This window comes from Nomascus leucogenys, chromosome 19 (genome assembly GCF_006542625.1).
Source record: "Nomascus leucogenys isolate Asia chromosome 19, Asia_NLE_v1, whole genome shotgun sequence".
Classification (NCBI taxonomy): domain Eukaryota; kingdom Metazoa; phylum Chordata; class Mammalia; order Primates; family Hylobatidae; genus Nomascus; species Nomascus leucogenys.
Genome location: NC_044399.1, coordinates 25187165 through 25210107, shown reverse-complemented (window position 1 = coordinate 25210107; position 22943 = coordinate 25187165). Strand labels below are relative to the sequence as shown.

The 22943-nt window shown below is 42.5% G+C and overlaps 1 protein-coding gene across 27 annotated transcripts in view; it reads left to right on the top strand.

Annotated features, from left to right (window-relative positions):
* Positions 1 to 3410: 3410 nt before the first annotated feature.
* Positions 3411 to 22943, top strand: part of DTNB (dystrobrevin beta) — a 297564-nt gene continuing 278031 nt past the window's right edge. For 25 of the 27 annotated variants that reach the window (XR_004027095.1, XR_004027093.1, XR_004027094.1 and 22 more), the window contains exon 1: positions 3438 to 3699. The gene's annotated coding sequence lies outside the window, so the exon portion shown is untranslated. Of the gene's footprint in view, positions 3700 to 22943 lie in introns of all 27 variants that reach the window. The other 2 variants (XM_030800614.1, XM_030800626.1) reach the window with 2 other exon arrangements.

Genomic DNA, 22943 nt, shown 5'->3' with positions numbered 1-22943 from the left:
CCAGGAGTTTGTATGGTGTGTGTGGAGGAAGCAACAGAAGATGGATTGGAGAGAATGGGCAAGGGCTAGATTAAGGGAAGTGCTAGACAGTGACAGCAGGGGTGGTAAATTTTTGAAAGTTTTCTCTAATCTGCAGCATGGAAGATGGATTGGAAGCAGCAAGACTGGCAGGGAGACCACATAAAAAGCTGCTGCATGGCCAGGTGCAGTGGCTCACGCCTGTAATCCCAGCACTTTGGGAGGCCAAGGCAGGAGGATCACTTGAGGCCAGGAGTTTCAGACCAGGCTGGCCCACATGGTGAAACCCCGTCTCTAACTAAAAATATAAAAATTAGCCAGGCATGATGACGGGCATCTGTAATCCCAGCTACTCAGGAGGCTGAGGCAGGAGAATCAGGTGAACCTGAGAGGCAGAGGTTGCAGTGAGCCAAGATTGCGCCACTGCACTCCAGCCTGTGTGACAGAGCGAGACTCTGTCTCAAAACAAACAGGCTGGGCGCGGTGGCTCACGCTTGTAATCCCAGCACTTTGGGAGGCCGAGGCGGGCGGATCACGAGGTCAGGAGATTGAGACCACAGTGAAACCCCGTCTCTACTAAAAATACAAAAAATTAGCCGGGTGTGGTGGCGGGCGCCTGTAGTCCCAGCTACTCGGAGAGGCTGAGGCAGGAGAATGGCGTGAACCCGGGAGGCGGAGCTTGCAGTGAGCCGAGATCGTGCCACTGCACTCCAGCCTGGGTGACAGAGTGAGACCCCGTCTCAAAAAACAAACAAACAAACAAGCAAACAAACAAAGCTGCTGCATTAGTTTAGGGGAGGTGGGCTAAGAGGGAAAGATTCTAGTTATTTATGAGGAAGCGTCAATGGGACTTAGTGGTTGTTGGGTATGGAGTCAGGGCAGAGGGGTGGTGGGGGAAGAAGGAATCAAGAATGGCCTCCCGGTTTCTCAATTGGTCAACTGGGTGGACAGTAGTTTAGACATGTAGAACGTGGGGTATCTCTAGGACACCCGGGTGGAGAAGTCTGGCGGGCTTTTGTGAGTAAGGAACCCAGATAAGTGGCCTGAGCTAGAGATAGTGCACTTGGGAGTTGCTGATATGCGGCAGATAAAGACACAGAGTGGATGGAATGGTCCAGGGAGAATGTGTGGAGTGAGACCAGCTGAGGAGAGAATCTGTGAAACTGAGAAGTGGTCACAGGGGTTGAGAGGAGTCATGCCATGACACCAAGGGAGTTTCAGAAAGACTGGGGTACTCTGCTAAATGTCACTGAGAGTTCTAATAATATGAGGACTCAGAGATGGCTTGTGGTATTTAGGATCAAACAAGCCATTCATGACTGAGAGCAATGCAGTGATGCGGTGTGGACAGAAACTACATAGGTTTGAGGAGCTGAGGAGCTGCTGAGGAAGTAGAGATGAGGGTAGATGACTTTCAAGATATTTATGAAAGAAAACTCAGAGAGGGACTAGTAACTGAAGCAGAATCTCGAGGGACAGTGAAAGGGTTTCTTCCTTTTTCCTGAGGACAGGAAAAGCTTAAACATGAATAGATGATGAAGGAAAGAGACAAGTAAAGAGAAGTTGGTAATTCTGGAGTGAGAGGGGGAGAATGATTGAAACGTGTTTGAAAAGTTTTCTGAGGATGTGGGAGGTGAAGAAATAGAGAACAGAGGTGGAGAGATGCCAATACAGTGTCCTTGAAGTATTTAATTCCCTTATGGTTTACGATTGTCTAGTCGACATATTGAAATTACCTTGATTTCAATCAATAGAACAAAGATATCAAGCAATCTTTACACATTTATTTTATATTATTTACACATCTTTTCTCCAAAGAACAGAATCCATGTTTTACCCCTCTCAATGTCTTCCACACAGTGGGTGCTCAAAAAGGGCAAATAAAGAAGCTAGATGTCTCTTACCTGTATTCTGAGTATCTTAATATGTACAAAACATAGCCAAGACCGTGCCTACAAGAGATAAGTCTCCTCAAGCATGAAAATATTCACACACTTCATATATGTAAGGTAAAAGGTAAAATGTCCATCTTTTTTTTTTTTTTGAGACAAGTCTCACTCTCTTGCCCAGACTTGTAGTACAGTGGCGCGATCTCGGCTCACTGCAACCTCTGCCTCCTAGGTTCAAGCGATTCTCCTGCCTCGGCCTCCCAAGTAGCTGGGATTACGACATACACCACCACGCCCGGCTAAATGTTTGTATTTTTAGTAGAGACAGTTTCGCCATGTTGGCCAGGCTGGTCTCGAACCCCTGACCTCAAGTGATCCGTCTGCCTCAGCCTCCCAAAGTGCTAGGATTACAGGCGTGAGCCTCTGCGGCCGGCCAGAAAATGCGCATCTTTTGAGGAACCTATTTGTTCCCATTTAACAAAGTTGGTTATCAGCATTTCCTTCACCATAGGAGTTTAAAAATAAAAAGAGGAGAGGAGGAGGAAGAGAGTGTTCTAAAGGCAGGCAGGCAGGCAGGCAGCAGCAGGAGGTGGCACGATCTGCCTTACCATAAGGTGCCAAAAAGCAGTGAAAACCATACTCCCAGCACGCAGGCCTGGGGTCGCTTAGCTCTGGAGATTACAGCCTTCATCATTGACCAATAGCCCCAAACGACGTTGCTGTTTTGAGTCTTAAGTAACGTTTAAAAAAATGACCATTTGAACCATTCAAAAAGTCCTTGCTATATTCTAATTTGGCACCATCTCCTGTATTTCACAGTTTGGAAAGAATTCTATAAAAGATGGATAACAGTAAAACACAAAAAAGCTGGTGCTGAGATGGTAAACCTGGCTGCCCCTGACTCCTTTGCCCAAACTGTTTTCCCAGCCCTAATGTCCTCCCTTTTTCCTCCTAAGACTTCTTTTTCTTCCTTCGAGGTTGACCATAAATGCCGCCTCTTCCAGGAAGCCCTCTGCGGCGTCCAAGCAGAAGTCATCTCTAGCTTCTGTGCCAGCATCGCACCGTGGCTTGGCTCTGCACGGGTCATCGGGACTTGGTTGTGTACATGGCTGTTTTCCCCGCTAAGTTTGGGGCGCCTCGCGCCCAGGCGCCGTGACCGTGATCGTGCACCCACAGGCACCTGGTGCAGCGTGGGGCGCACGCCGCGGCTGGGCTAGTTTGCGGAGTTCACGGGGGTCACTCGGGCAGAGGCTTGTGCCCCAGGCGCGGAGAATGATTCACGGGGTGGCTCTTTGCATTCTTTGCCCGGTAGTCACGTCGGGCCGGGCACCCCGCAGGCGGATACCTGCGGGTGGAAAGGCACACGGCCCGGCGCCAGCGAGCGAGAGAAGCCTGGATGGAGCCAGCTTCCCGCTTGCCCGGAACCCGCCGGCGACCGGGGGGCGGGGCGCGGCCGCGGGGGCGGGGTGGAGGGGGGGCTGCTCGGCCGCTCCCGCCCCCTCCCCGCGCGCGGAAGCCACGCCCCCGGCCGCGCGCTCGCGCTGGGCGCGCGCCCGCTCATCCGCCCTCCGCCCTCCGCCCTCGCGCCCTCGCGCCGGGGGCGGGCGCTGCGCGTGCCGGGCGGGGAAGCGGCGCGAGCCGGGCGCTGCGAACGTTCGCCGCGGGGGCGGCTCCGGGGCCTGAGTGGGCGCCACCGCTGCCTCAGCCTAGGGGGCCGGGCCGGAGCGTGCGGAGGAGTGAGGCCGCAGGAGACCTTCCCGACGACCCCTGCTCCGGCGGGGAAGTGAGCAAGGTGGGGGTCTGCGGCCGCCGCCGGGGCTGTGGGGAGCCGAGCGGGGCTGGAGCCTCGCGCCCGCGAGGTGCGGGACGGCAGCTCGCGCTGTGTCGGGACTGGGGACCCGGGAGCCTGCGGGTGCGGCGCTGCGGGAGGCGGGGAGGGCGCGGGGAGCCGGGGCCGCTGCACCGCGCGCGGCTGCGGGGTGGAACGGCGCGGCTGGCTCCGGAGGGACAGGCAGAGGGGATGCGGCGGAGCCCGGGCCGGGAGGGGTCTCGGGGTCCGGAACGCGCCGGGGCGCGGCGCCGGGCTGATGCTGCCGGAGCCCGGCTGGCCTGGAGGCGGCTCTGCGTTAGGTGCTGAAGGGGCGAGTGAGGCAGGTCCTGGCAGAGGGCAGGTGAGGCGGGCAGGCCCTGGCAGAGGGAAGGGTATTTATTTCAGATCACCCCAAATCACTGTTTCCCGAGGCGCCTAATAGCGAACCTGTCCAGGAGGTGACCCTGGACAGGAAAGAAGTGTCCCGAGAGGAGGATGCCGGTAACGAATACTTGCCCTTAAATTCCCGTGCCAGGCCTTGGGATTAGGAAGACCTTCCAGCTACTGTGGGTAGAGACCCGTAGTCAGTACTGGGGCCACGAAATAGTATGGAACACCGTCATGTTATTGAGGTGCTGATAGTGTGGCTGTGAAGATACGCACATAACATACAAAGGAGCGTCGAATTTTATGTCTCATGCCCTATTTACTTTAGGTCTCTTTTGTCTTCCCAGTACTGGGAAATTGGAGCCATAAATTGCGTGGTTTTGGGGATAAAGCAGAAAGGTCAAAGAAGCCTATGGGAGAAATTTGGGAGAGTTTTGAAGGCTTCTACGGGTAACATTTAAAGGGGGCTCTGAGATGGGGAAGAAAGACGTTTGGAAAGAAAGGAAGTTTCCTTCCTTCCCAACTAGAAATAAGCTCCATGACTATTGACTGCTAAATCTTCAGAATGTTGCCTGGCTCACAGCGGTTGAGCCATAAGTGTCTATTGCATGAATGAATGGACAAGCAGGGTTTGGCCACATTTGCCATGGAGCAGTGTCAGTCACTCCAGTGTTAGGGAAGGTTGCTGGATTTCCCCTGTTCTACAAGTTCTCTCTCTCTGCCTCTTTTTTTTGCCATGCGGAGCAACCCCGGTTCTAAGGTCTGGGCACGTTAAAGCAATGGCTAAGGCGGCGAGGTCTTGGTTTCTGTGGCCATGCTACCACTTTCCCATGTTTCTTACTGGCCGTCAAGATCTTGCTCCTTGGGCTGTTGCTTGAGATCATCCTATTTTGTTCCTTCTCCCATTGGCTTTTTCTGTCACTTGAGAAGGAAGAGGGTAGTGTTGTCTACAGAACGCTTTTTCATTTTCGTCCTGGTTCTTGGGTCTTAGACTTGTAGTGCGAGGCTGTTGGTGCCTCTGCTTTTCTGTAAGGGCTGGAATTCTACCTGTTCTTTGCCTTGGTTGAATCTCTGAACTCTGGAGCTCCAGGCTGCTGTTTCAGTAACCTGGGTTGCAGTGCCTGTTGGGTTACTTTGTCTGCCAAATTAAAACTTGACCTTTTATGAGTTCTCTGAGGATTTTTATCCTGCATAAGTGGAATTGCCTTTGAAAGGGGATGTGCAGTCAAGGTAGTGCTGGCAGTTTTCGTATGTCCACTATGCCCGAGAGACAAATTTCTACCTATGGTTAGAAAATTAGACTCAGAACCAAGATAATTTCAACTTATTGTTTATTTTGTGTCTTTATATTAATCTCTCAGGGCCTTAGCTTCTTCCTGTGAAAAATAAGTAATAATCACAATCTGGCATTGTATAGGAAGCCTTGAAGAAGTAAATTTATTTCTCCTATTTCAGGACTGTACAGCCAGCAGGTCTCTTGTTGAGAGATGCCTAGGTTCTACAATATTGGGTGCCTTATTCCAGGCTCTCTCAATGATATTTTGTTTATATATTTATTTTAAAACCAACTTTTTGACGTATAGTTGACACAATAAAATGCAGATTTCCCATGTGCGGTTGGATGAGTTTTGGAAAAATGTGTACAGTAGACCCCCCCCCCCATTAGCCTCAGGGATGTGTTCCAAGAGCACCAGTGGATGCCTGAAGCCACAGCTAATTCCAAACCCTATATAGACTGCTTTTTCCCTGTACTTAAGTACCTATGATAAAGTTTTAACTTATAAATTATGCGCCATGACAGATTAATGACTTCTCTTAGGCGTGTGTTTGGCATCTGTGTGGCATATCCCAATTGCCAGCATCACTACTCTTGCACTTTGGGTTTATTATTAAATAAAACAGTGGTCACTTGAACACAAGCACTGTGATACCATGACAGTCAATCTGATCATTGAGACAGCTACTAAGTGAGTAACCAGAGGCTGGCTTATGCAGTGTGGATATGCTGGACAAAGAGATGGTTCATATCCCAGGTGGGACAGAGTGGGATGGCACAAAATTTCATCACGCTATTCAGAATGGTACACAACTTAAAACCTACAAATTGTTTATTTCTGAGGGGGGACTGCTGTATACTTTGTAACCACCATTCCAATCAAGAAATTTCCATTGCCCCAGAATGTTCCCTTATGCTGGTTTGCAGTCCATTCTCTATCTTCCCTATTCCCTTTTATTGATTTCGAATTACACGAGCATCAGAGCTGTGGCATCTAGTTGTGTAGATTGTATACTGCCCAGCTTTAGGGAGCACCATTCACATTGGAGTCCCTGTGCCTGGCAGCTGCTGGAGTTGTGTAGTGCACACTCTGTGTGACTGTGTGCTGCAACTCTGCAGGTGGCTCAGAACACACACTTACTTGTCAGATACTCAAACAGTACAGACAGAATAAAGGCCCCCTTGACCTACTACAAGTTATCAGTTTTTGTGGTCTTTTCAGACTGTTCTCTGTATTTTCATGTGTATATAGGGAACACACACTTGTCTGATACTCAAACAGTATAGACAGAATAAAGGCCCCCTTGACCTACTCACAGAAACAGAAGTTATCAGTTTTTGTGGACTTTCCAGGCTATTCTCTATGTATTTTCATGTATATATAGGTAATACAGAATAAAAAAAGAGCAGAGTTTTTTTTCCTCTGCATTAATGACATCATACCATACACATTGTTCTGCAGTTTTTTGCCGTAACAGAATGATTCTGAGGGCTTTTCATGTTGGAACATAGGAATCAATCTGAGTCTTCTTAACTACCACACAATCTCTTATGTAGTATGTATTGTAGTTTATTTAGTATTCTCATTAAGGGCCATTGCTGCAGTGAATGAAAAACTACAATTGCTGGGTCAGAGGTATGCATTTTACTTCATAATTGATGGGGCTATAACCGTGTTGCTACTTGTGGATTTAATCCATTTATTTTTAACTGCTTAGTGTATTCAGTTGTAGGCTTTTTTTTTTTTTTTTTTTTTTTTTTTTTTTTGAGATAGGGTCTTCCTCTGTTGCCCAGACTGGAGTGCAGTGGCACTCCAGGGCTCAAGTGATTTTCCCAAGTAGCTGGGACTACACTTGCGTGCCACCATGCCTGGCTAATTTTAAAATTTTTTGTAGAGATGCAGTCTCGCCATGTTGCTCAGGCTGGCAAGTGATCCTCCCAAAGTGTTGGGATTACAGGCATGAGCCCCTGCACCTGGCCTGGTTGTGGACTTACATCACAGCGCACGTGTCCTTTTACTCACTGAGGAACAGTTGGGTTCCTTTAGATGCTGATTCTTCAGTGGGTCCGTGTGTTGCAAATGCATCCTGCCAGCCCTGGGCTTTTCTTTCCCTTTGTTAACAATGTATTTGGTTGTATATACCATTTAAGTTTGATGTCATATTTATGAAAAATTTCCCTTAAATGGCTTGTCTTTTTTTGGGTGTGTATCTGGTTTAAGAAAATTTTCTGTCTCTCATGGTGTTAATGATATATTCTTATATTTTCTTCCAAAAGTTTAAAAAAGTTTTGCTTTCCATATGGAATTTATTTCTATGTATGGTATAATGAAGAGATACAATTTTTTTTTCAATTTGGATGACCAGTTTTTCAGCACTCTTTTTTTATTATAGTAAAATACACATAACATAAAAATGACAATTTTAACCATTTTTAAGTGTACAGTTCTGTAGCATGAAATACATTCACATTGTTGCACAGCCATCACCACTGTCTCCAGAGCTTTTTCATCATCCCCAACTGAAACTCTGTACGCCTTAAACACCAGCTCCCCATTCTTCCCTCAGCCCCTGGCAACCACCATTCTATTTTCTGTCTCTATGAATTCGACTACTCCAGGTACGTCATATGAATGGACTCATTACAATATTTGCCCTTTTGTATCTGGCTGATTTCACTTAGTATAATGTCCTTAAAGTTTATTCATATTGTAACATGTGTCAAAATTTCCTTTTTAAGGCGAATAATATTCCATGGTATGAATATACCACATTTTGTTTATTCATTCATTGATGGACATTTGGGGTTGTTTCCCCGTTTTGGCCATTACAAGGAGGGCTGCTATGAACATTGGTATTCGTATGTCTGTTTAAGTCTCTGTTTCCATTTCTTTTGTGTATGTACTCAAGTGCAATTGTCAGTAATACAGTTTTTAAAACAATATACATAATGGAATAAAAATAGATTAACACAACTTTGACCAATGTGGCTGAGTAGTATGGAGTTTCCATATACCCACTCTTTCCCATATGGTTTCTCCTATTATTAACATCTTGCATTAGTATGCTACATTTATTATAATTGATAAACTAATATTGATACATTGTTGTTAAAGTTCATGATTTAGAGTTCACTCTTTGTATTGTATAGTTCTATAGGTTTTGACCAATGTGTAATGTCATGTATCATTAACATGGCATGACTACATGCTACAACTCTGCAAGTGGCTCACTTGTAAAGTACTCAACAGTACAGACAGAATAAATGTCATTACATGGCTATTGTTTTACCTTTTCCAGAGATGGAAATGTCATAGATTTGGAATCATATAGTATGGAGCCTACTCAGATTGGCTTCTTTTGCTTAGCAATATGCATTTAAGTTGCCTCTAAGTCTTGTTTGTGACTTGATAGCTCATTTCTTTTTTTTCTTTTATTTTTTGAGACTGAGTCTTGCTCTGTGGCCCAGGCTGGAGTGCAGTGGTGCGATCTTGGCTCACTGCAAGCTCCGCCTCCCGGATTCACGCCATTCTCCTGCCTCAGCCTCCCAAGTAGCTGGGACTACAGGCGTTCGCCACCACGCCTGCCTAATTTTTTGTATTTTTAGTAGAGATGGGGTTTCACCATGTTAACCAGGATGGTCTCGATCTCCTGACCTTGTGATCCACCTGCCTTGGCCTCCCAAAGTGGTGGGATTACAGGTGTGAGCCACTGCGCCCAGCCAGCTCATTTCTTTTTAGCGCCGAATAATAATATTCCATTTTATGGAAGCACCACAGTTTGTTTATTCGTTCACCTACTGAAGGACATCTTGGTTGTTTCTAGTTTTTGGCAATTTTTGAATAAAACTGCTGTAAACATCTGTGTGCAGGTTTTTGTGTAGACATTAAGTTTGTAACTCATTTGGGAAAATACCTAGGAGAGTGATTGCTGGGTCGAATGGTAAGAATATATTAAGCTTTGTAGGAAACTATTAAATTATCTTTCAAAGTGACTGTACCATTTGCATTCCCAATAATTTTTAAAATTTGTGTCCAAGTACCCTAAATGTACTTATATAATAAGTCTGTCAGACTGTTCTGTAAAGTTAAACTTCACCTGGAATAATATTCAGTCATTGGTTTTGTTGGCTGTCTTTCTTGCAGTGTATCTCTTCATGTGTTTTGAAGTTTTGAATTACAGACTCTTTTTTTTTTTTTTTGAGATGGAGTCTGTCTCTGTCACCTAGGGTGGAGTACAGTGGCACGATCTCGGCTCACTGCAGCCTCTGCCTCTGCCTCCCAGGTTCAAGCGATTCTCCTGCCTCAGCCTCCCGAGTAGCTGGGATTATAGGCACCCGCCACCATGCCTGGCTGATTTTTGTATTTTTAGTAGAGACAGGGTTTCACCATGTTGGCGAGTCTGGTCTCGAACGCCTGACCTCAAGTGATTTGCCTGCTGCAGCCTCCCAAGGTGTTGGGATTAAAGGTGTGAGCCACCACACCCAGCCAAATTACAGACCCATTTTCAGAGTGAGTGCTTTTGATTTTGTATTCTTATCTTCTGTGCCCACTGTCCTCTGTGTGGTGATATTTCAGGTGCTTCAGCTGACCTACTGGACCTCAGTCTAGAATCAGATACGATAATTGTGGGTCAGGGGTCCTGCCCTTTGAGTTAATTGGGCTATTTTCGATCTTCTCATAGAGTATGGTCCTGAGGCTGTTTATATCTTCCCACTTATCTAAGCCTGGAGTTTTAGATGAACTGTAGTTCTAGGCAGAGATTGGCAGCAGTATTTTTTAGCTTCCTTTCAGCTCCAGCATCATTGCTGGCCTCAAGCAGTGGGTCTGGCCCAGATGTCTCTGTTTCTTCATCCTCCGTTGCTTTCTGTTATTACTACCCTGCAGGAAGTGCACACCTGGTTCTAGACTTAGGATCCAGCAAGCCTAGAGCTTCAGTCCTGCTTGCAACTTTATGTATCTATTCTGTTTCTCCAAATAGAGGTTTATCTTGTTTTTGAGCCTAATTTTAAAAAAAACATTGTTAAAAATATTTTATCCATTGTGTATTCAGAGCAGAGAGGATGCATCAAAGAATATACTTACTGGGCCACTTTCTAGAAGATTTAATTAACCAAGCTCCTTTCTCAACTTTATACGAAGACTTTTTTCTTTGTTATGGCATTGCCTAGGCCTTCCAGTACAAGAATAAGTATGATAATGGGCATTTTTAATCTTTTTCCTGAGTGGTAATGTTTCCAGTGTTTCACTGTTAGATATGATGTTTACTGTTGGTTTTTGGAAGATGTCTTTTGTCAATTTAAGGAAGTTTTCTTCTGTTCTTGGTAAGTATTTTTAATTAGGTGTTGAATTTTATGGAGACCTTTTTTGGGGGCATTTCTTGAAATTATTTTTTCCCCTCTTTAACGTGTCAAGAATAGGACAGACTTCTCTGAGTTGTAGGTAACTGAGAGAAACAGATGTATATGATTTATTTGTTAATTCATTTTTAACAAAAAACCTCACAAACTTTAAAGAAAACACATTTTAAACTTGAATTTTTGTATACTAACATTATATATAAGTTAAAATAGGACTGAAATGCTGTAGTAATCAGGTTTGGACTAAATATCATTGTAACTACACTATATTTGAATAGCATATAATAATATCAATAATAGTAGCTAACATTTATTGGGCTCTTACTTGATGCCATTGTGCTAAATGCTTTACATGATATTTAAGAGTTACCACAGCCCTATGAGGTTATATTTAGCTACTCAGAACTCTTTGTTGTAGTGGAGTGCAGTTACTGACTTTTTTTATTGGAAGCTAGAGAACTCTCTCAGATTTGTAAAAATCAAATCTTTAAGGTTTTATGAACATTTATTTTTCCTGGCCTTTTTTTTTTTTTAAATCTGAAAGAGAAGAGAAAAGAAGTATTAGAGGAAGGATATTTGAGAATTTTTCTGAAATAAGCAAGGAAGTTCTCTTTCAATAAAGTTTGGCTTGTTATAACTAAGTGTTAATGAGAGTCTTAGCACTAACTTCTTTTTTTTTTTTTTTTTGAGACGGAGTCTCGCTCTGTCATCCAGGCCGGAGTGCAGTGGCACGATCTCAGCTCATTGTAACCTCCACCTCCCAGGTTCAAGGGATTCTCTTGCCTCAGCCTCCCAAGTAGCTGGTACTATAGGTGCGTGCCACCATATCTGGCTAATTTTTTATATTTTTATTAGAGACCGGGTTTCATTGTGTTAGCCAGGATGGTCTCCATCTCCTGACCTCGTGATCCGCCTGCCTCAGCCTCCCAAAGTGCTGGGATTACAGGTGTGAGCCACGGTGCCTGGCCCCTCACTGACCTCTTAATTAAATGGACATCCAAAGAAAAACTGACAGGGAGATGGTGGGACGTGGTGAACTTATGTAAGAAATTTCAATACTTGGATGCTTTGACATAGCTGAGAGCTGGCAGGGTTAAGAAATTAACAAAAAGATTCAAAGGAAATAAAGGCTATTTAACGCCAAGGCATGTACAGAGACATCCTGGAGACACTTCCAAAGCCTTCTCTCCCTTTCCTTTAGTCTTTACTGTGGGAGTTACGTAAATTCTGCGTGTAGACGTAGTCCAGGTGTGAAACACTCTATTTTTTATGAATAGAACAGAGTGTAAAAACTAACAAGGATCCAAACTTTTTGCCGCACTCTCTTCAGATCCTACTTAACTCCATGATTTAAGGTCTGATCCAGCACCACAGTTTTGGGACCTGTATTCTTTCCTTATTCCTTGAGGCCTCATGTTGCCCTGGAGGGGGCGATGTGACACAGTAGAAAGAAAATGGGCTCTACCGCTTTAGCATCGTCATCGTCAAAACTCCACAGATTCCTAGCTTTGCAACTTCAGGCCAAGTTACCTGACCACTTAGACCCTTAGTTTCCTCTCTACTTCTAACACCCCTTATCCTGAAAATCCCCTCAAGCTCAGCACAGTCTTGTCTTCTCACCTACTTTTAAAAAGAGCAATAGTCTCCAAAGTGGGAGGTATGTAAAATGATCCTCTAGGCAGGGTGTTACAAGAAAATATGAGCAATCAAGTTTTACCAGTATTTGACCCATAGGTTGACACTTTACTTCATCTGTGTGTCTGATGATGTCTGTCAGGTACGGTAAGCTAGGGAACCCCACCGCCTGGAGGGGCTGATACTGTGATCTTCCTTATTTACCTGCTTATATTGTTTTAGCACGTTTTAGTTCACCTCTGCTGGGTTTAGTGGTCTTCCAGATCATATTACCTGATTTGAATAAAATGAACCTTGCTAAATAGACAGATGGCTCACAAAGATTCCTGCGAAGAAAATGCAGATTGACGTTTCAGAGTCAACTGAAGATTGAAGTAATAATGCAAACACACGTCAACAGCCAGAAAGAAACAGAGTGGATACTTCTATTTATATTATGAACTTGTCAGTCAAATGCAAAATATAAAAACAATGGTGATCTCATCAGATTGATGAAGAAGCAGTAATAAAAAATAGCTTAGAATTACTAAAAATGCAATTTAAAATATGGATTTATATACACTGTTGAGTACATTGTACCTGAAGGTATTTACTAATGATATTATGGGCTAATGTTATAAATTGAGATATTTAAAAACTAAGCATTCAGAATATAAAGACAGACTTATTGATGTTTTTCAGTGATTGTCAGTCATAATCCAGTACCTTAAATTGTTATTAAGCTTAATAATAAATTTTTAGAAGTTCCTTTTGAGGTTTAGGAATAAAAGACAAAAAGCCATAAACTCTTGTTCTTCCTGTTTGGTAACAGTGGCCAAAATAATATATAGATAAATGATTTGAGTTTGGTGTAAAACTGAAATGTATCCTTTGTTAGCAACTGTTGTTGAGATACTGGTAGAACACGTTGCTGAAGATTCGAAATGATGGCTATTGTACCAAATTATAGAGTTCATGAAAGTTCATGTATATTTGGATAAAAGTACAGAGCTTATGGTATTTGGTATACTCTGTTTCAATAATAAAATATGTGGAGAACTGCGCTCCTCCCCACCCCCCCACCCCCCCCAACTGGCTAAAACACTTAGGGTAAGACTTACCAGAGAATATACTAAAAGTAGATATCTAAAATGTTATAAAGAAATAGTACATATAAAACATAAAGAATAATATATTGTTCAACCATTGTGGAAGACAGTGTGGGGATTCCTCGAGGATCTAGAACCAGAAATAACATTTGACCCAGCAATCCCATTACTGGGTATATACCCAAAGGATTATAAATCATTCTACTATAAAGATGCATGCACATGTATGTTTATTGCAGCACTGTTTGCAATAGCAAAGACTTGGAACCAACCCAAATGCCCATTAACAATAGAATGGATAAAGAAAATGTGGCACATATACACCATCGAATACTGTGCAGCCATAAAAAAAAGAATGAGTTCATGTCCTTGCAAGGACATGGATGAAGCTGGAAGCCATCATTCTCAGCAAACTAACACAGGAACAGAAAACCAAATACCACCTGTTCTCACTCATAAGTGGGAGTTGAACAGTGAGAACACATGGATACAGGGAGGAGAACAACACACACAGGGGCCTGTTCGGGGGTGGGGGGAAAGGGGAGGGAGAGCATTAGGACAAATACCTAATGCATGCAGGCCTTAAAACTTAGATGGCGGGTCAATAGGTGCAGCAAACCACCATGGCACATGTATACCCATGTAACAAGCCTGCACATTCTGCACATGTATCCCAGAACTTAAAGTAAAATTTAAAACAATATATTTCCACTTAAATAAATGGAGCACACACACAAAAAAGACTATATTGTACCTAGAACCCAGCCTAATAAAGAAAATATAGCCAGTGGAGTTGGTATACCTCTGCGGTCACGATTCTGTTTCCATCCCCAAAGATACTCACTTTTCTGAATTTGATGATTACCATTTCCATATACTTCTTTATACTTTTGCTGTGTGTGTGTATGTGTGTGTGTGTGTGTGTGTATGTATGTATGTATGTATTTGTATATTTGTATGTTATATTCAGGGCCAGGGCCAGGGTGAGATGAGGAGGCACCTAGGTCCCCAATGTAAGGAGCCCCTCAGTCATGGGCTTGCCATGACCCCCAGAGTGATGCTTCCTTAAATTTTATGCCCCAGGTACACCTCATTCACCTCACCATAGTCCCAGTCCTGCTTCTGTTAATATGCATGTTTTTAAGCTTTATGGAAATAATATTATTTTTTATGTATTCTCTTGTAACTTTTTTCACTTAATATTGTGAAATTGATCCATCTCGATAAATGTAGCCCTGCTTTATTCTATTGTGCGATTGACTATACTATAATTTTATTTTCCCATGCTTCTGTTGATGGACGTTTAGATTGTTTCTGATTTTGTGTTTACAAACAATATCATCATAAGCATTCTTGTATGTGTCTCCTTAGGACATAGTTGTAAAAAGGGAATTTCTGGGTAATTAGATACATCCTTTTTTTTTTTTTTTGAGACGGAGTCTCGCTCTTTCGCCCAGGCTGGAGTGCAGTGGCACAATCTCAGCTCATTGCAACCTCCACCTCCTGGGTTCAAGCAGTTCTCCTGCCTCAGCCTCCCGAGTAGCTGGGATTACAGGCGCCTGCCACCATGCCCAGCTAATTTTTTGTATTTTTAGTAGAGATGGGGTTTCACCATGTAGGGCAGGCTGGTCTCGAACTCCTGACCTCAGGTAATCCACCTGCCTCAGCCTCCCAAAATGCTGGGATTACAGGTGTAAGCCACCGCGCCTGGCCTATATCCATTTTTAATATTACTAGATACTGCTTTTGCTGTTCAAAGTGGTTATATTTATGCTTTCACCAGCAATATATGAGAATTCATGTCACCTCATATTTTTGCCAATATAAATGGTATTTTCAGACTCATTTTTTTCATTCGATGTGTGTGATGGGTAAATTATATTTTTGTAAATTTTGTGTTACAGAATTAAACAGATACTAAAAAAATCATAGCTTAGTGAATTATCGTAGAGCAAACGCTTCTGTCATCTTCACCCAGGTGAAGAAATAGAATTCTGCCAGCCCTTTTAGAAGCTCCTCCATGTACCTCATCCCAGTCATAGCCCCTTCCTTTCCCCGCAAAGCAATCACTGTCCTGATTTGTATAGTAATCCCTTCCTCGGATTTCTTTATGGTTTTATACCACAACTGTGGATCCTTAGGTATTATAGTTTAGTCTTGAGTTATTACGTGCAACTTTTTATGTATTTGTTTTCCATTTTTGTTGCCTCTTCTGTGAATTGCCTGCTTATATCTTAGGTCAAATTTTCTTGCCGGTTTGCACAAGTTCTGTGCATATCATGGATACCAGTTGTTGGTTATATGCATTGCCGATCTCTTTTCCCAGTTAGTGACTTGTCTTTTCATCTTTCTCATGAGTTTTGATACTTAAAGTGTAATTTAACTTAGGCAAACCTTTGCTTAGAAAGTCCTTCCCTATGTTGAGATTAAAAGATATTTTGAGACTGCTGTAACAAAAGCTTAATTGCAAAAGACATAAACAGGCACCTCACAGAAAAGGAAACACATATGACCAGTAAACATATTAGAGATGGACACCTTCATTAGTGATCAAAGAAATACCAATCAAGACCACAATGAGATGATATCATATATCCATGCTACTGGCAAAATTTGAAAAGCCTGGTGGACCAAGTGTTGGAGAGATTGTGAATTCACAGGATCTCTGATATATCACTGACAGGAATGTACTTTGGTGCACTTTAAAAAACATTTTGGCAATTCTTTTTTTGATACACACCCAAGATAAACTCTTGACCTTGTGCTGCAAGAGACAGGTACAACAATGTCTGTAGCAACACTGTCCACGATAGAAGAAAACAAAACTAGAAACAACTCAGATCTCCTTCAGCAGGAGAGTAGATTAAAATGCAGTTTTGGAATTATACAGCATTAAAAAAAAAAAGAATGAACAACAGGGTGAATCTTAGCAATATAATATTTCGTGAAAACGATTACCCAAGGGTTATGTATAGTAAGATATCTTTTTTCTGTTTAACTTATTTGAGATATAATTCACATACCATATAAGTCAACCTACAATACAGTGGTTTTTAGTATATTTCTAGAGTTGTGCAACCATCACTATTAATTTCAGAATATTTGCATCATCCCTAAAAAGAACCTTGTACTCATTAGCAGTTACTCCCTATTCACCTTCCCCCTGTCAACCCTCCACAAACCCCTGGAAACCAGTGCTTAATTTTCTGTTGCTATGGATTTACCTATTCTGGACATTTCATAGAACTGGAATCATATAATACATGGTCTTCTATGACTGGCTTCTTTCATTTAGCATAGTGTTTTCAAGGTTCATCTATGTTGTAGCATGCTTCAGTACTTCATTCCTTTTTATGGCTGAACAATATTCCATTGTATGTATATGCCACGATTAGTATGAATATACTGCAGTTTCATTCCAGCACCACTTGTTGAAAAGAGTATCCTTTCTCTATTGAATTGTCTTGGTACCTGTGTTGAAAATCAGATGGCCATAAGTGTAAGGATATATTTCTGGACTCTCAGTCTGTTCCATTGATTCCTATTGCTATCCGTGTGCCAGTACTACACTGTTTTTTTTTATTACTGTGGTTTTGTGGTAAGTTTTCATACGTTCATGGACTTCATTTGCTAATATTTCGTTGAAGACTTTTGCAGTGAAAATGAATGAACAATGTTCATGAACATTGGTTGGTAGTTTTCCTTTTTTTCTGCCTTTGTTGGGTTTTGTTATTTAGGTAATGCTGGCTACAAAATGAGTAGGTAAGTGTTTCCTTGTCTTTTGTTTTCTGGAAGGGATCATGTAGAATTGGGCTTGCAGATTCCTTTCATGGAAGGTTTTTTTTTAAACTACAAATTCAATGTCTTTAGTAATTATAGGGTTACTCTGGTTATCTGTTTCACCCTGGGCGAGTTCTGGCAATTTTTAGCTTTTGAGGAATTGGTCAGTTTTATCTGAGTTGTTATATGTATAGATTAGAATTGTTCATAATATTTCTATGGAGTTTCTTTTAATGTTCATGTGTTCTATAGTGATAACTTCCCCTCTTTCATTAGTAATATTGATAATTTATGCCCTCTTTTTTTTGTTTCTCTGTTTTGCTAGAGGTTTATCAATTTTATTGATCTTTTCAAAGAACTAGCTTTTAGTTTCATTGATGTCTCTTTCTTTTAGTGAATTCTAGTTTCAATCCATTGTGGTCAGATAACATACTCTGTCTGATTTTAATTCTTTTGAATTTGTTACTGTTTGTTTTATGGCCCAAGATCTGGTCTTTCTTGGTACATGTTTCATGTGCACCTAAAAAGAATGTACATTTCATTGTTGTTGGTAGAGTGTCCTATAGATGTCAGTTAGCTCTGGTTGGTTGATAGTGTTGCTCAGTACTTCCACTACCTTGTCACTACCTTTTCCCCCACCCTCTTCAGTGAGGTCATTTCATACATATGTAATACAGTTGGATTGCTGTATCACATTCAGCATTTCATTCAGGGATCTTCTGATTTTTTTTTTTAATTGCATGCATTAAGGTTCACTCTTTGTGGCTGGTGTGGTGGCTCACTCCTGTAGTCCCGAAACTTAGAGAAGCAGGGGTGGGACGATCGCTTGAGCCCAGGAGTTCGAGACCAGCCTGGACAACAATAATGAGACCCTGTCTGTACAAAATACATAAATAAAAAGTTAAAAGATTAAAAATTAAAGATTCACTCTTTGTGTTGTAAAGTTCTGTCGATGTTGACAAATACATAGCATCATGTTTCCACCATTACAGAATCATACAGAATAGTTTCTCTGCCCTAAAAATTGCCCTGTGCTTCACCTACTCAGTTCACCGCCTGCTTCCCACAAACCTCTGGCAACCACTGATCATTTTCCTGTTTCTATAGTTCTGTTTTCTCTAGAAGGTCATAAAATTGGAGTCATACAGTATGTAGCCTTTTCACACTAGCTTTTTTCACTTAGCATTATGCATTTAAGGTTCCCCCATGTCTTTTGATGGCTTGATACTTTGTTCTTTTTATTGCTGAACAATATTCCATTTATGAAGTATAGCAGTTTATTTATGTATTCACCTATTGAAGGGCATCAGCACTGCTTCCAGCTTTTGGCGATCAAGAATAAAGCTGTAAACATTTGGGTGCAGGTTTTGTGTGGACATAAATTTTCAACTCAATTGAGCAAATACCTAGCAGTGCAATTACTGGATCGTATGATAAGACTATGATTAGCTTTATAAGAAACTGCCAGGTTTCTTACATCGTGACTGCTTGTGCATTCCCATCAGCAATGATGAGAGTTCCTGCTGCCTCTGCATCCTTGTCAGCATTTTTTTTTTTCTTTCTTTTTTTTTTTTTTTGAGATGGAGTCTCACTCTGTTGCCCAGGCTGGAGTGCAATGGTGTGATTTCAGCACTCTGCAACCTCCACCTCCCAGGTTCAACCAATTCTCCTGCCTCAGCCTCCTGAGTAGCTGGGACTACAAGTGTGTGCCACCACGCCCAGATCATTTTTGTACTTGTAGTAGAGACAGGGTTTCGCCATGTTAGCCAGGCTGATCTCGAACTCCTGACCTCAAGTGATCCACCCACCTCGGCCTCCCAAAGTGCTGGGATTACAGGTGTGAGCCACTGCACCCGGCCCTTGTCAGCATTTGATGTTGTCAGTTGTTTTTTATTTTAACCATTCTGGTAGGTATGTAGTGTTATTTTGTTGTTTTAATTTGTAATTTCCAAATAATAAATGTTGTTGAACACCTTTTCATATGTGTATTTACCATCTGTGTATCTTCTTTGGTAAGATTTCTGTTCAGATCTTTTGATTGTTTTTGATTGAGCTGTTGTCTTGTTTTGTTATTGAGTTTTATGAGTTTTCTTTGTTTGTTTGTTTGAGACAGGGTTTCTCTCCATCACCCAGGCTGGAGTGCAGTAGTGTGATCACAGTTCACTGCAGCCTTGAACTCCTGGGCACAAGCGATCCTTCCCACCTCAGCCTCCTGAGTAGCCAGGAATACAGGTGTGCACCAGCCTGCCTGGCAGTTTTTGTATTTTTCTTGTAGAGATGAGCTTTTGCCATGTTGCCCAGGCTGGTCTTGAACTACTGGGCTGAAGTGATCTGCCCACCTCAGCCTTCCAAATCCTGTTGGGATTATAGGTGTGAGTCACCGTGCCCACTGTTCTTTATATAATTTGTATACAAGTACTTCATCAGATACGTGTTTTGAAAATATTTTCTGTCACTCAGTTGCCTGTCTTTTCATTCACTTAATAGTATCTTTTGTGGGGCAGTTAATTTTGATAAAATCCAATCTGTTGTTTTTTTATTTCATGGGTTGTGCTTTCCAAACCCATTCATTTGGTTTTGCTTTGGGCTGAGGTTATTAAACAGCCTCTTCTAGGAACTTTCAGTTTCAACCCTTTATTTATTTTTGAGACGGAGTCTCACTCTGTTGCCCAGGCTGGAGTGCAGTGGCACGATCTTGGCTCAGTGCAACCTCGCGGTGGCTCACGCTTGTAATCCCAGCACTTTGGGAGGCTGAGGCGGGCGGATCACGAGGTTAGGAGATCAAGACCATCCTGGCTAACAAGGTGAAACCCCGTCTCTACTACAAAATACAAAAAAAATTAGCCGGGCGTGGTGGTGGGTGCCTGTAGTCCCAGCTACTTGGGAGGCTGATGCAGGAGAATGGCATGAACCCGGGAGGCGGAGCTTGCAGTGAGCTGTGATCGTGCCACTGCACTCCAGCCAGGGTGACAGAGTGAGACTCTGTCTCAAAAACAACAGCAACAACAACAACAAAAAGATTCACCTGCCTCAGCCTCCCAATTAGCTGGCATTACAGGCATGCACCACCACACCCAGCTAATTTTTTTTGTATTTTAGTAGAGATTGGGTTTCACCATGTTGGCCAGGCTGGTCTTGAACTCCTGACCTCAAGTGATCTGCCTGCATCGGCCCCCCAAAGTGCTGGGATTACAGGTGGGAGCCACTGCACCTGGCCAAGTTTCAACCCTTTTAGATTTAAGAAACTTTGCTTACATTTGCATAGCTAGGACCCTGGTCTTTATACTTTATAGACTGAAGCTGTGTTCTGGTTCTTTAAATTGGGTGAAATGAAGCAGTGATTTGGATCCACTGAAGATCAGACATGTTTCAATAAATGTGCCTACTGGATTTCTCTGTATGCCCACAGGATGAACTACAGGAAGACAGCAGTGGAGAGTTCTGAGATCACAAGGTCATAGAATTTTATTTGTGCATTAGTGCGGACAAATATTTTGGCAGTTGAAATGGGAAAAGAGGGTGGATATGAGCATGATTATGAGGAAGGAAATGGCAGGGTTTGAAATTAGAGTTAGTGTGAAGGTAATGATATTGGTTATCTCTAGATTGTGTGGCTAAGAAAAGGCAGAGTGCTAGGAGTTCAAGTGGAAGGAAGTAGAGAGATGTACTTACATTCATGGTAGCATTCGCCTTCAAGATTATATCAGAATGGCAAGGGCATCTCATCAGCTGTGGTATTGGAGTAGATGTACCCTTTTTAGGTGTGGGACTGTTAAAAGCATAATTACAAAGATACAGGTATTAGTGTACTTAAAGCACTGGCATGGAGTCACCTTTGACTGGGCCTAGGGAAATGGTTTATAGCAATCTCAGTTTTTGTGTATCCCATTAATTTGGATTTTATGTACCCTGAATTATAAGATTGCTTGAAATGAAACTACTTAATGCCTTAATTCCCCCAGTAGCTGACTTGTAGACAAGAATTTAAGTGCAAGAATTTTATTTTGGAGGTTATCCTTGGAAAAGCCAGTAGGGGAGTGGGAAGTGAAATAGGAGAGGGAAGATAGCAAAGATTGCAAATACAAGATTTGTTTTCAAGCCAGGTACTGATTTTTTTCACAGTATTCCCACTGAGAAACTCCAGGAACGAATGTGAAACTTGTGTCTTATAGTCCTTCAGGGGAAAGGTAGTTGGGGTATTTATATACCATCTCTTTCAATTATTGGTTAAGATTGTTTTCCGGAGGTGGTAGATCTGCAATATGTCAGGCGTGCTGCCATGCAGGGAACAAAATGGACTCGAGGTTAGAGAAAGCTCTCAGGTGCTGTCAGGCCAGTGTATCTGGTAGGGGATAGGGGATATACAGACACTCTTTTGACTCCTTCCTTAATACCTTGCCATGCAGTTCCGGGATTTTCAGTTTATTTCCTTTAAGACATCATTGGAAACATTTATTTCCACCTTAAATGAGCCATTCTAGTAGCATGTTAGGACTGGCTCCAGATGCCCTTTTTGGAACATTAAATTGTGAGTCATAGAAGAGTGGCCCATATCAACAGACATTTCCTTGCCAGCCTTATACTTGACCACCAAGTTCAGTACTCTCAAGATCCAGGTATGTTCTTCCAGTTCTTGCCAGTACATCTCATCATATCATACTGTGTTGGTGAATCAATGCTTTCATCAAAAGGAGGGCCAGTACCTCCCTATTCTGACAATGCCTGATTGTTAGCCTAGAAGCAGTGAGGGAGGTAGGCACATATCTCCAGAAGGGTAGGCATATTTGGAGGCATGCATCCCAGCTGAGACCTCTGCATAGTTTTTAGTCAGGGGAGACCGCCCTCTTGTAGTAAGAGGAAGAAAGCCGCTTCTGGCCTAGAAGGTTCAGAAGAATCTTATCAGGACTGTGAATTCAATCTTTGTAATTTGCCTGCTTTCACAGTCGGAACTTGGGTCTAATTTTTAGCACAGTCTGTCTTCAGGCAAAGAAATGCAGCTGCTGGCAACTAGAAACTGGACAGTTAGACCTTAGCATAGCCTGGTGATAGAATGAAGGCAGGGTCTGCTGCACCTGTTTAGTCAGCAGATGATGTCAGTGTTATGGCTCCTGTTGAGTAACAGACTTTTCTTAGCATCAGTTTGGTGTGCTGGTCCATTCTAACACTTAGGGAACACTGACTGTGTGCTGGGAATTGTTCTAGGCATTTGCTGTGAGTCCTCACAACAATCCATGAGGAAGGTGCTCGTGATCATCACAGTTTTACACATGATGAATCCGAGATTCAGAAGGATTAAGTAATTTTTCCAGGGTCCAAGTGTTGGAGCTAGTATTTGAAATTTAGTTTAATTGACTAAAACACTCATTCTTTTGATATTCCACATTGCTTCCCAAAACGTATCCCCATTATGTCCATTTGACAAATGATGAACTTGAGATGCAGAAATTGAGTGACAAGATGAGTTTCAAGGCTAGTTAAAGAAAACTATTGTTAGAATTCAGGATGTCAACTCTTTTGCTGTTGAATATCATATTGAACAAGTGGCTAAATTTAATACTGGCTGTTTTCGAATGTTTACTGTTATTAAAATTCCGTTACATGGTCTGTCTCAGGGTTTCTCAGCCTCAGCACTATTGCTATTCTGGACTGGATGATTCTTTGTTGTGAATACTCTCCTGTGCATTGTAGAATGTTTAGCAGTG